Consider the following 9,518-nt stretch of genomic DNA (forward strand, 5'->3'; position numbering starts at 1 on the left):
ATGTAATGGAACTTGGCTGTCACAGAATAGTGGCTGGGACCAGAAAAGAAATGTTGCTGGCAACCGGTATTGTGCCCTCGACTCTTAGAAGCCATGATCTAAGCAGCAACTCCACCCTTGCTGAGCTGGATTAGCCATTTCTCCTCTGCTGTGGAGTGAGTGTGCCTGGGAAGGTGGTAGGCAGAAGTTGGTCTGACCTGGAAAAGAGTTATAAGTCTCCCTCCCCTTCCATCAATCACATTTTATTAACAGATGCTACTGATACCTCTGGAGAAGAGTATTGAATGTTCCACAGATTGCCAAGAAAACAAACAGATCCATCCTAGAGAAGGTTAAACCAGGCTTCTCCTTGGAGGCAAGGATTCTGGGGCTTCATCTGACATACTTTGGACATGTTGTAAGGAGAGACAGGTCCTTGGAGAGGGACATCATGCTTGGTAGGGTAGAGGGACAGCGCAGGAGGGGAAGACCCTCTATGAGGTGGATTGATTCAGTGACTCGGGTAATCAGGATGGGTGTGTCAGAGGCAGCGTGGTTGGCATAGGATAGAGCAGAGTTTAGGGCTGTTGTGCATAGGGTCGCTATGAGTCGCAAACGACTCGACGACACATAACAACAACAACAACAACAACAACACAACTGATACCTCACACATATTCCCTGGGCAGTCATGTTGATGTGTCCCCTTCCCTGTAAACGCTGGCTATTCTCCACTTTTGGGATTTCCCATGGCCTTGTGACCAGGCAGGCTGACAGTGCCAGAGACAGTGACTTGGAGCAGTGCATGATAGAGTGCGAATTGGAGGATATATACGCTAGTTCCCTCACTCCACAGCCAAAATACCCTTGAGGATTTTGTAGGCGACGCCCGTGTTTCCCTAGGAGTGTTCCTAGATCTCTAATCTTCAGACTGAGGGTTTTAAAATAAACTATTTACATCTAGGATACAGTATTCAGCAGTGAGGGAACTAGCTGCTCTTCAAGGCCCTAGGATCCCGTGTGGATTTCCACTGTCCTCATTAGCTCTAGTATAACTTCTGCAGAGAGTGCCCAGCTGAAATGCTTCAGAATTTAGAGATGGAGTTGTAGAAAATTTTTGGTTTAACTAATGATGGGGTGCGGGGATATCTTCAACAAATTTTTCATTTTTTGTTATCTTCACTTTGTTTTGAGAAAAAAAATAATTGTTCAATCAGTTTCAGCTGGACTTCAGATGCTTTCTATTGATTACCTCTTTCAATCCTAATCTAGCCCAGATGTCAGCCTAATAGCAGGACAAAATGATGTCTCCTAAAGCAAAACAGAGAACTGGACATCCTCGAGTCTAAGAACAGTCATCTTAGGTAAGAGCAAGCAATGTTCACAAGTCCCTGTTCCACCACAGGGAAACTAAAAATACTGATGTCCAGCCCAAAACTCACTCCTACTTTGAATCTGGGCAAACGCAAGACTCCAGCAAGAATAGTAGACCTATGACACTAATGTTCTACTCACACAAGACTGTGGCAGACACCACTATTTGATTATAGCCTTCATCCTTCTTAATCCTAAACTCAGCCTGAATCATACTCTTTCCAAGGCAGGGTATCAAGCAGACGCAAGCAACTAACTGGCATTGCCAGGTGAAATGAAATCTATTTGCTGGTCCAATATTAGAGAAAGTAAAGATCCACCAAATTGTAACTCTTAATGACAAGCAGGATGACCTTGAATAGACATTTTTGTCACTCTGAACCTTGTTTATTCTGTAAAATAGAGATGAAAAATGTAATATAGATCTGTTGAGGGGATTATTATGAGATAATGCAGGAAAATGTATACATGGTTTGAAGCAAAAGTCCAATGATAGGTTTTGCTTGAAGAAGAATGTCTTTCTTTGTCAATATGGGTATTTCTTGTTGATTTGCTAATCTTTTGATGTGTCCTGTCTCCATACCTTTTCAATCTATATGCAGTTCATTCGAAAGGCTGGGTTTACGGGGAGGAACATGGCATCAGAATTGGAGGAAGACTCATCAACAAACTATGTTACACAGATGACACATCCTTGTTTGCTGAAACTGAGGTGGACCTGAAGCGCTTGCTGCAGAAGGACAAGGAGAGTAGTCTTCAATATGGATTAAAGCTCAACATCATGAAGACAAAGATTCTCAGCATTGGAAAGAAGAGACTGAGGCTGTTAACAGTTACAGCTTGCTCGGCTCCACAAGCAACAGTCTTGGTACCAGCAGTCAGGAAATCAAAAGGTGAATTGCATCAAGTTAACCTGCTGTCAGAGACCTTTCCAGAGTAATGAGAAACAACAATGTCAGTTTAGAGAATAAAGCATGCCTGGCCCAGTCTGTGTTCTTTGCAAATTCTTGCTATGCATCAGGGAGCTGGACAATGACTAAGGATGACAGTAGAATTGAAGCCTTTAAGTTGTGGTGCTGGAGAAGAGTCTTGAACATACCACGGACAGCCAAGAAAACAAATAGGTATGCTTTAAAGAGAGTGAAGTCAATTTTCTCCTTGGAGGCTAGGAATTTGAAGCTCCATTTCACATACTTTGAACATGTGGACAGAAGGGACTGATCCTTGGAGAAGGACGTCATGCTCAATAAGGATGTAAGGACACTGAAGGAGAGGAAGACCCTGGAGGAGATGGATTGATACAGTGACCAGAGCAATGGTGGCAGGTGTGTCGGAGTCAGTGAGACTGGCTCAGGACAGGGCAGGCTTCAGAGCTGCTGTACATACGTTATGAGTCACAAGTGACTTGTAACAACAACACATGACAATATATGGCACATAACTACCACCACCACCACCATCTGATGGCCACTTTTATCACCAAAGCTGACAGGAACCAGGATTAATGGTTGTGATGGGAAGGTCTCTTGGTGGAGTGCATTTTTGTTACTGTTAGGTGTCCTCATAGGGACCCTGTGACCAATAGCCCTGAGACTTGCCTTCTAGTGGGCCATCTTCACAATCTGCCATCGTCAATCCCATTTTTTCATTCTGTGTGACTCCATCTCATCGAGGGCCTTTCTATCTATAGCTGACTCTGTACCTTTCCCAGCATGATTTCTTTTTTCCCAAGGCCTGGTGCCTCTGACAACATGCTTTAAGATTGTGAGATGAGGTTTCAGCACCCTCGCCTTTTAGAGATCCTTGTTGCACTTGTTTCTAGATAGACTTGTTTGTTCTTTTGGAAGTATTTTCAATACTTTTTACCAGCAGAACAATTCAAAAGCATCAATTCTTTATGCAACTTTAACTTGCTTATGAAGCAAAGTAACATGTAACATGTCTTTTGACATGTAGGGTTGGGGTGTGGGGTGACCAGTGGAGCCAAGGGTACCAGGGCAAGCCAGCAGGTAGGCCAGCATGCTTCCTGTGTCTGCTCTGGCAGCTTTGGCTAAGGCACTCAGGGCTGCTGTGTCCTGCTGAGTGGGGGCCTGAACCACAAGCCCCCAGACACCAGTCTCAACAGAGCATAGCTGTTTTTTTCTGCCAAGGGAACCCAGGCTCGCTGCAGTTGTTAGGGGCTGAGGTGGCCTGTTCCGTGGCTCTTGGATCCTTCTTGGGAGCTTTCTTATGTTTCTCCTCCTTACTTGGTGCAGGGGCTTGAGGGATGAGTAGGGTCTGCACCACCCTGTTGGCCCCCACGGCCACCAGGAGCCCCGAGAGAAAGATGGGGACCTCTAGGGGAGACAGCTGGGTGCACACCCAGTGCAGCGCCTAGGGCAGAAGGCTGGGTCTGTGGGGACACGGTGCACTCTTATCCTAAAGTTCAAACTGTGTGAGCAGCATCTTCAGGGTGGGGTCCTCCAGCATCACGGGCGGGAAGAATTGCTCCACCCACTGGCGGCATGACACCAGCTCTGCTCCCCAGACTTCAGAACCAGTACCTGTATCTCTGGGCGCACAAATAAGTGGACAGCTGCTTGTGGAAAGGGCACCTGGTGAGGTCGCTCTGTATCAGTCAGATCACTGGCTTCTCCCCCTGCAGCAGTCTCAGAACTAGACCCTGCAAACCAGGAACTAGGCAGGTGTGGCTCCAGAGTTGCAAAACACATCTGCCAATATAGGCGAGGCTGGTGGGGGACCATGAAGGTCGGTGGTCAGCTCAGATTGGGGCATGTTGTCAGGAGGCACCAGGCCTTGGATTTTTGTCCAGTGGTGTCCATCTAGCTGCCTTCCAGTACCACCTCGGGTCTCCCTCCCAGCCCAGACATCTGCAGAAAATGTCCTAGGAGCTGGTTAGCTACAGGTGCTCCACAGCACTAAAAAAGGCGGTGGGCCCCAGTCCAGAGGCACCCGAGAGTGTCTGGCTCGAGGTAAGAGTAGGGCACCAGGCTGATGTTGAACATGGCCACCGTGGCCATGCCAAGGACGAACAGCTGCACTGCAGACCAGAGCCTCCTCGGCCACCCGCGTACCTGTGTTTGCCTCCAGAGAGCTGCCAGCAGCGCCCAGGTGAGGGAGGCCCCGCCCAGCCACATGGTGGGCGGGGCCACCGTCTCCAGCCACTGGGAGAACTGGTGGAAGGTGAAGTCTGTTCTGGCGTGGACACTGTGCTGTTCCCAGTCCACTTCCAGGTTGAGGTAGTGTGTGGTGCCATGGGCCAGCAGTCCATACACACACATCTAGCTCCAGCAGCCCCGCCAGCCAGGGCAGCAGGGTCTTGGGCCAGGTGGGTAGCTTCTTGCGATGGCAGCATCCCTGCTCCGAACCCAGGCGCTGGTCATCCAGCAAGGAGGTACTGAGCACCAGGGTGAGCAGGTTGAAGAAGTTGTAGTTACCTGTGACGGAGATCAGGGCTTGCAGCGGGACCTGGGAGCAGAAAGATGCCAAGTGCAGGCGGCGGATGGAGAGGGGCGAAGAACAGGGGCGAGACTGTGATCTCGATGAGGAAGGCGGCAGCCACATTGAGCCTGCGCAGCCAGACGGGCAGGTGGTGGGCAAACCAGGTAGCAGGTGTGGGCAGGCACTGTGTCTCGTGGTGATAAGGGCCGTGAGCCCCCACCATGCAGGGCAGCGGCTGGTCAGCTTGACCCCCCCCACCCCACCCCCCCCGGGGCGAACGTGAGCCAGAAGAGCAGCCAGTGGACTAGCCAGAAGGGGAGAGCTTTATAGGGAGCTGCTCCTGCCAGCTCGCCATGAGGGGCCTGCTTTCCAAAGAGGCACTGCTACAGCAGGGCCACCACCAGCACTGCTAGAAACCAGTCTCCAGGAGCAGCGAGGCCCACAGGAAGTAGAAGGACACCTGGCCCACCTGGCTGGCTGACAGGTAGGCAGCCTACAGAAGCAGGTAGGTGGAGGCAGTGGCGCAGTGGATGCAGCAGGAGTGCCCTAAGGGCCAGCAGGGCGCCCAGCAGCCCCAGCAGCTCCAGGCCCTGAACTGTGTCCACTCAACTGCTGCCAGCGACCCTTACCCTGCGGCCGAAGGGTCCTGCGAGCTGGCAGGACGCCCTGGGCGCCATAGAGGCCCGGGATCTGCACATGAAGGCCACATGAAGATGGTGGCCACGCCTTGGAGGAAGAGCTGCGTTGGGACTCCAGAGCCCACAATGCCGCTACACAGTCCTATGGAGATGAGCCCTCAATTTTTGTTTTCTTGATATTGAGATATAATCCATAATGAAGACTGAAATCTTTGCTATTTTTCAAAAAGTGCTTCAGTCTTACACAAGTAAGACTTTTATCTGGATTATGGCTGCAGAGTAAGAAGTTTGAACTCTAGTCTTGTTTCCATGATGTTCCTTAGGGCACAATCCCTGCTGCCTAGGGCAGGCAGGAAAGTAGAGGGAAGGACAACTGGTAGTAGTGGATGAACGTCTAGTACTGTCAGGTCTGGGTAAGGATATTAGCCTCGGTAGTATCTTCTGTCATTTTTAGCACATTCATACAGAAAATTAATATTTTCAAGAAAGCCTGGCACCAAATTACCAGGCTTATTAACCCACCATCACCACTACCACTCACTCCTACCCTTCCCAGTTTCCTCAGCAAACCCTAGATATCCTGTGTGCCCCCACAGAGTCAGGGAGCACAAGTTTGCCTCCTGATTTAGTGCCAAGCCCAGCCTGTCTTTGGGGCCGGGAGTTCTGGCTCATTTGTACTTTCTTAGTAACACAATCTCTCCTCACTTCCAGTGAAGTTCTAATCCTTGCAATTTCCATGGTGTTAGTAATCACTGGGGAAAATGTCTAAAGCACAGAAATTTTGCATCCTGTCTATGAGATTACACACTTTAATGGAGTTTATTTAATTTCTTTTCCGGTTAGTAAGAGATAAACTCACTCTGTGTAGCCCCAGAGGGCAAAACAAGGACCAGTAAGTAAAATCTTCCAGGAGAGAGTTCTTGGGATGAAAGAGAAAAAAAGCTCATTCTGACAACCAGTGTGAAATGAGTCATCCCAAGAGGCAGGTGAGGTCTGGCAGAGCCAGAACCCCGCGTGACCACTTGAGAAGGGACTGTTAAGAGTAAGGGCATTGGGTCAAATCCGAGTCCAATTCCTGATTCCTTAATTTCCCAGGGGTTTTTATTGGTTTATTTTTCTAAATCTTCATATAACCTTCTTTGAGGCAATGAGCATTGTGCCTCACACAGACCAGTTTCAGTGAATGGTCACATTGTTGTTGTTGTTATGTGCCATCGAGTTGCCTGAGACTCATAGCAACCCCATGTACAACAGCCCTAAACCCTGCTCTATCCTTTGTCAATCTTATTGTCTATGACATGTCCATCTCCATTACCCCAGTGACTGAATCAATCCATCTCATCGAGGGTCTTCCTCTCCTGCACCGTCCCTCCACTCTCCCAAGCATGACATCCCTCTCCAAGAACTAATCCCACCTTGCAACATGTCCAAAGTATGTCAGACAGAGCTTTAGAATCCTTGCCACCAAGGAGCAGCCTGGCTTCACCCTCTCCAGGATGAACTTGTTTGTTTTTCTAGCAGTCCGTGGTGTATTCAATACTCTTCTCCGGCACCAGAGCTAAAAGGCATCAATTATCTTTCGATCATCCCTAGTCATTCTCCAGCTCTTTGGTGCGTAGCAAGTAATTGCAAAGACCATGGCCCATATCAGGCTCACCTTAGTCTCCAGACTGACATCATTGCTCTTCATTACTTTGGTGAGGTCTCTGACAGCACACTTTCCCAGTGCAATTTGTCTTTTAATTTCCTGGCTGCTGGTACCAAGAGTATTGACTGTAGAGCCAAGCAAACTGAAGCTGTCAAAATCTCAATCTCTTCGTCATCCATCATGATGCTGCCAATAAACCCAGTGGAGAGAATCTTTGTTTTCTTGATGTTGAGCTTCAATCCATATTGAAGGCTGCAGTCCTTGACCTTCTGTAGCAAGCGCTTCAGGCCCTCCTATGTTTCAGCAAGCAGGGTTGTATCATCTGCATAACGCACATTATTGATGAGTCTACCTCTAATCTTGATGCCACACTTCTCCTCACAGAGTCTGTTCCTCATATAGATTTAAAAGATATGGAAACATGACACATCCCTGATGCATACCCTTCCCAATTGTGAACCATGGAGTGTTTCTTTGCTCTGTCTGACAACTGCCTCTTGGTCCAGGTATAGATTTCACATAAGTACAATCAAGTGTCTGAGATTCCCATTCTTGAGTCAACCTCAGTTTGTTGTCCATACACAAAAGCCTTTGCATACATAGTTAATGAAACATAGATACACAGTCCTCTGGCACTCTCTGCTTTCAGCCAAGATCCATCTGGCATTAGCTATAATATGCCAACTGCCGCATCCTCTTCTAAATTCACCCTGCACTACAAGCAGTTCTCTGTTGATGTGTTGTTCCAGACATTTTTGGATAATCTTCAGCAGAATCTTGCTTGCATGTGATATCAATGATATTGTTTGATAATTTCCACACTCTATCAGATCACCTTTCTTTGGAATGGGAACAAATATAGATCTCTTCCAGCCAGTAGGACAGGTGGGTTTTCTCCAAACTTAGTGGCACAACCTGATGAACACATCTAGGGCAGCATCTGTTCGCTGAAATATGTCAATTGGTAAACCATCAATTCTTGCGGCCTCATTATTTACCAATTCTTTCAGAGCAGCTTGAACTTCTTCCTTCACCACCACAGGCTCTTGCTCATATTTTGTTTTATGAAATTCTTCTGTGTCCACCAATTCCTTATGGCACAATGAATCTGTATACTCCTTCCATCTTCTTTTAATGCTTTCTGGTCACATTATTACCCAGTTATTTAAAGTTCAAAGTGCTTTCTGGGAAGGGATCTCCCCATGATACTCCTGGTCTCCTCTCTTCCACAGAGCTAGGTGATGCTGGGGGAGAAGATGGACAAGTTCATATTTCTTACCTCTCACTCTCCCCTGGGAGCCAGACTGCCCAGAATTCATGTCTGCCTACTCTTCTACACACTGACTTAGGTTTTATAGCAATATTCCCCAACATCTTGAATGTAGGGATACCTATGTGGTCCACTACCACCTCTGGTGATGGACAGACTCTTGTCTCATCTGGGGGTCTGTAAAAGGAGCTCATTATGAGCCTCATTCTCTGGCAAGCATTTATCCATGATAAAGGGAGTGTTCACTCTCCATCTTCCAAGTTATGCACAGTCTAGATTCAAAGTAATGAAGTTTTTATCAGGCCCACTGGGACTCTAACATTACCAGCACAATGTCTGTTAGATTGAGGCATCACTGATAAAGCAGATGACCCCGGTCTCTATTCCTACAATGTCAGTTCCATGAAGGCAAGACTCCCATACATCTTCACCCTCAGTTCCCAGCACAGTGCCTGGCACATTGAAGATGTTCAATAAATATTGATGAGTGAATTAAGTTCACCACCATGACAAAGACAGAAATAAGAGGTCCAGGAGTTCAGAATAGGGGAATGTACCACATAGTGGGAGGTGGGAAAAGGAGGAGTTGAGTCATCTTGGGAGCTTGATTCTTCAGTGGCAGCATCAAAGACAGGGAGAAACCAGTCAAGGCAGAGATGACATCAAGACCAGGTATGTCTAAAGGGCAGGGCCCTGGGCAAATGTGATTGAGAACACAGCAGAAAAAGAGGTTGGACAGTCTTGAGCTTGATATTGATGAACCCTGAATTCCAGGACAAAAAGTTGCACAATTTCTCTACTCAAATAAAACAAAACACTTGTAGCCCTTAACTTGATGCCAACTCATTATTCATCCCATGTGTACCAAGTATAACTATATCCCTTAAGATTTGCAAGACTATGACATTTACGGCTTTTCTTCTGAGATGCCTCTAAATGGATTCCATTTGTCAATGGCACTTAACAACAAAGAGAGAGACCAATTGGCCTAGTGGACCGAAAGTGATGCTACCAAGCCAAAGGTGGGTGACTCTGATCTGCGGCCCTTTGGCCTGTCTTTCACTGTTGTTTATTTTTGTTTGTTTGTTTGTTTTGTTTTGTTTTGTTTTATTCAAACAGTCTTCTAGGTTGTATAGCCCTGGTGTGTCCACTTGCCATACAGAGGTAA

General features: G+C 47.4%; 1 pseudogene; it reads right to left on the reverse strand.

Annotated features, from left to right (window-relative positions):
- Window positions 1-3,471: 3,471 nt before the first annotated feature.
- Window positions 3,472-8,399, reverse strand: LOC102848446 (annotated as a pseudogene).
- Window positions 8,400-9,518: the final 1,119 nt, after the last annotated feature.

Source organism: Elephantulus edwardii, unplaced genomic scaffold, assembly GCF_000299155.1.
Source record: "Elephantulus edwardii isolate Elephantulus edwardi_28Jun2011 unplaced genomic scaffold, EleEdw1.0 scaffold00152, whole genome shotgun sequence".
Classification (NCBI taxonomy): domain Eukaryota; kingdom Metazoa; phylum Chordata; class Mammalia; order Macroscelidea; family Macroscelididae; genus Elephantulus; species Elephantulus edwardii.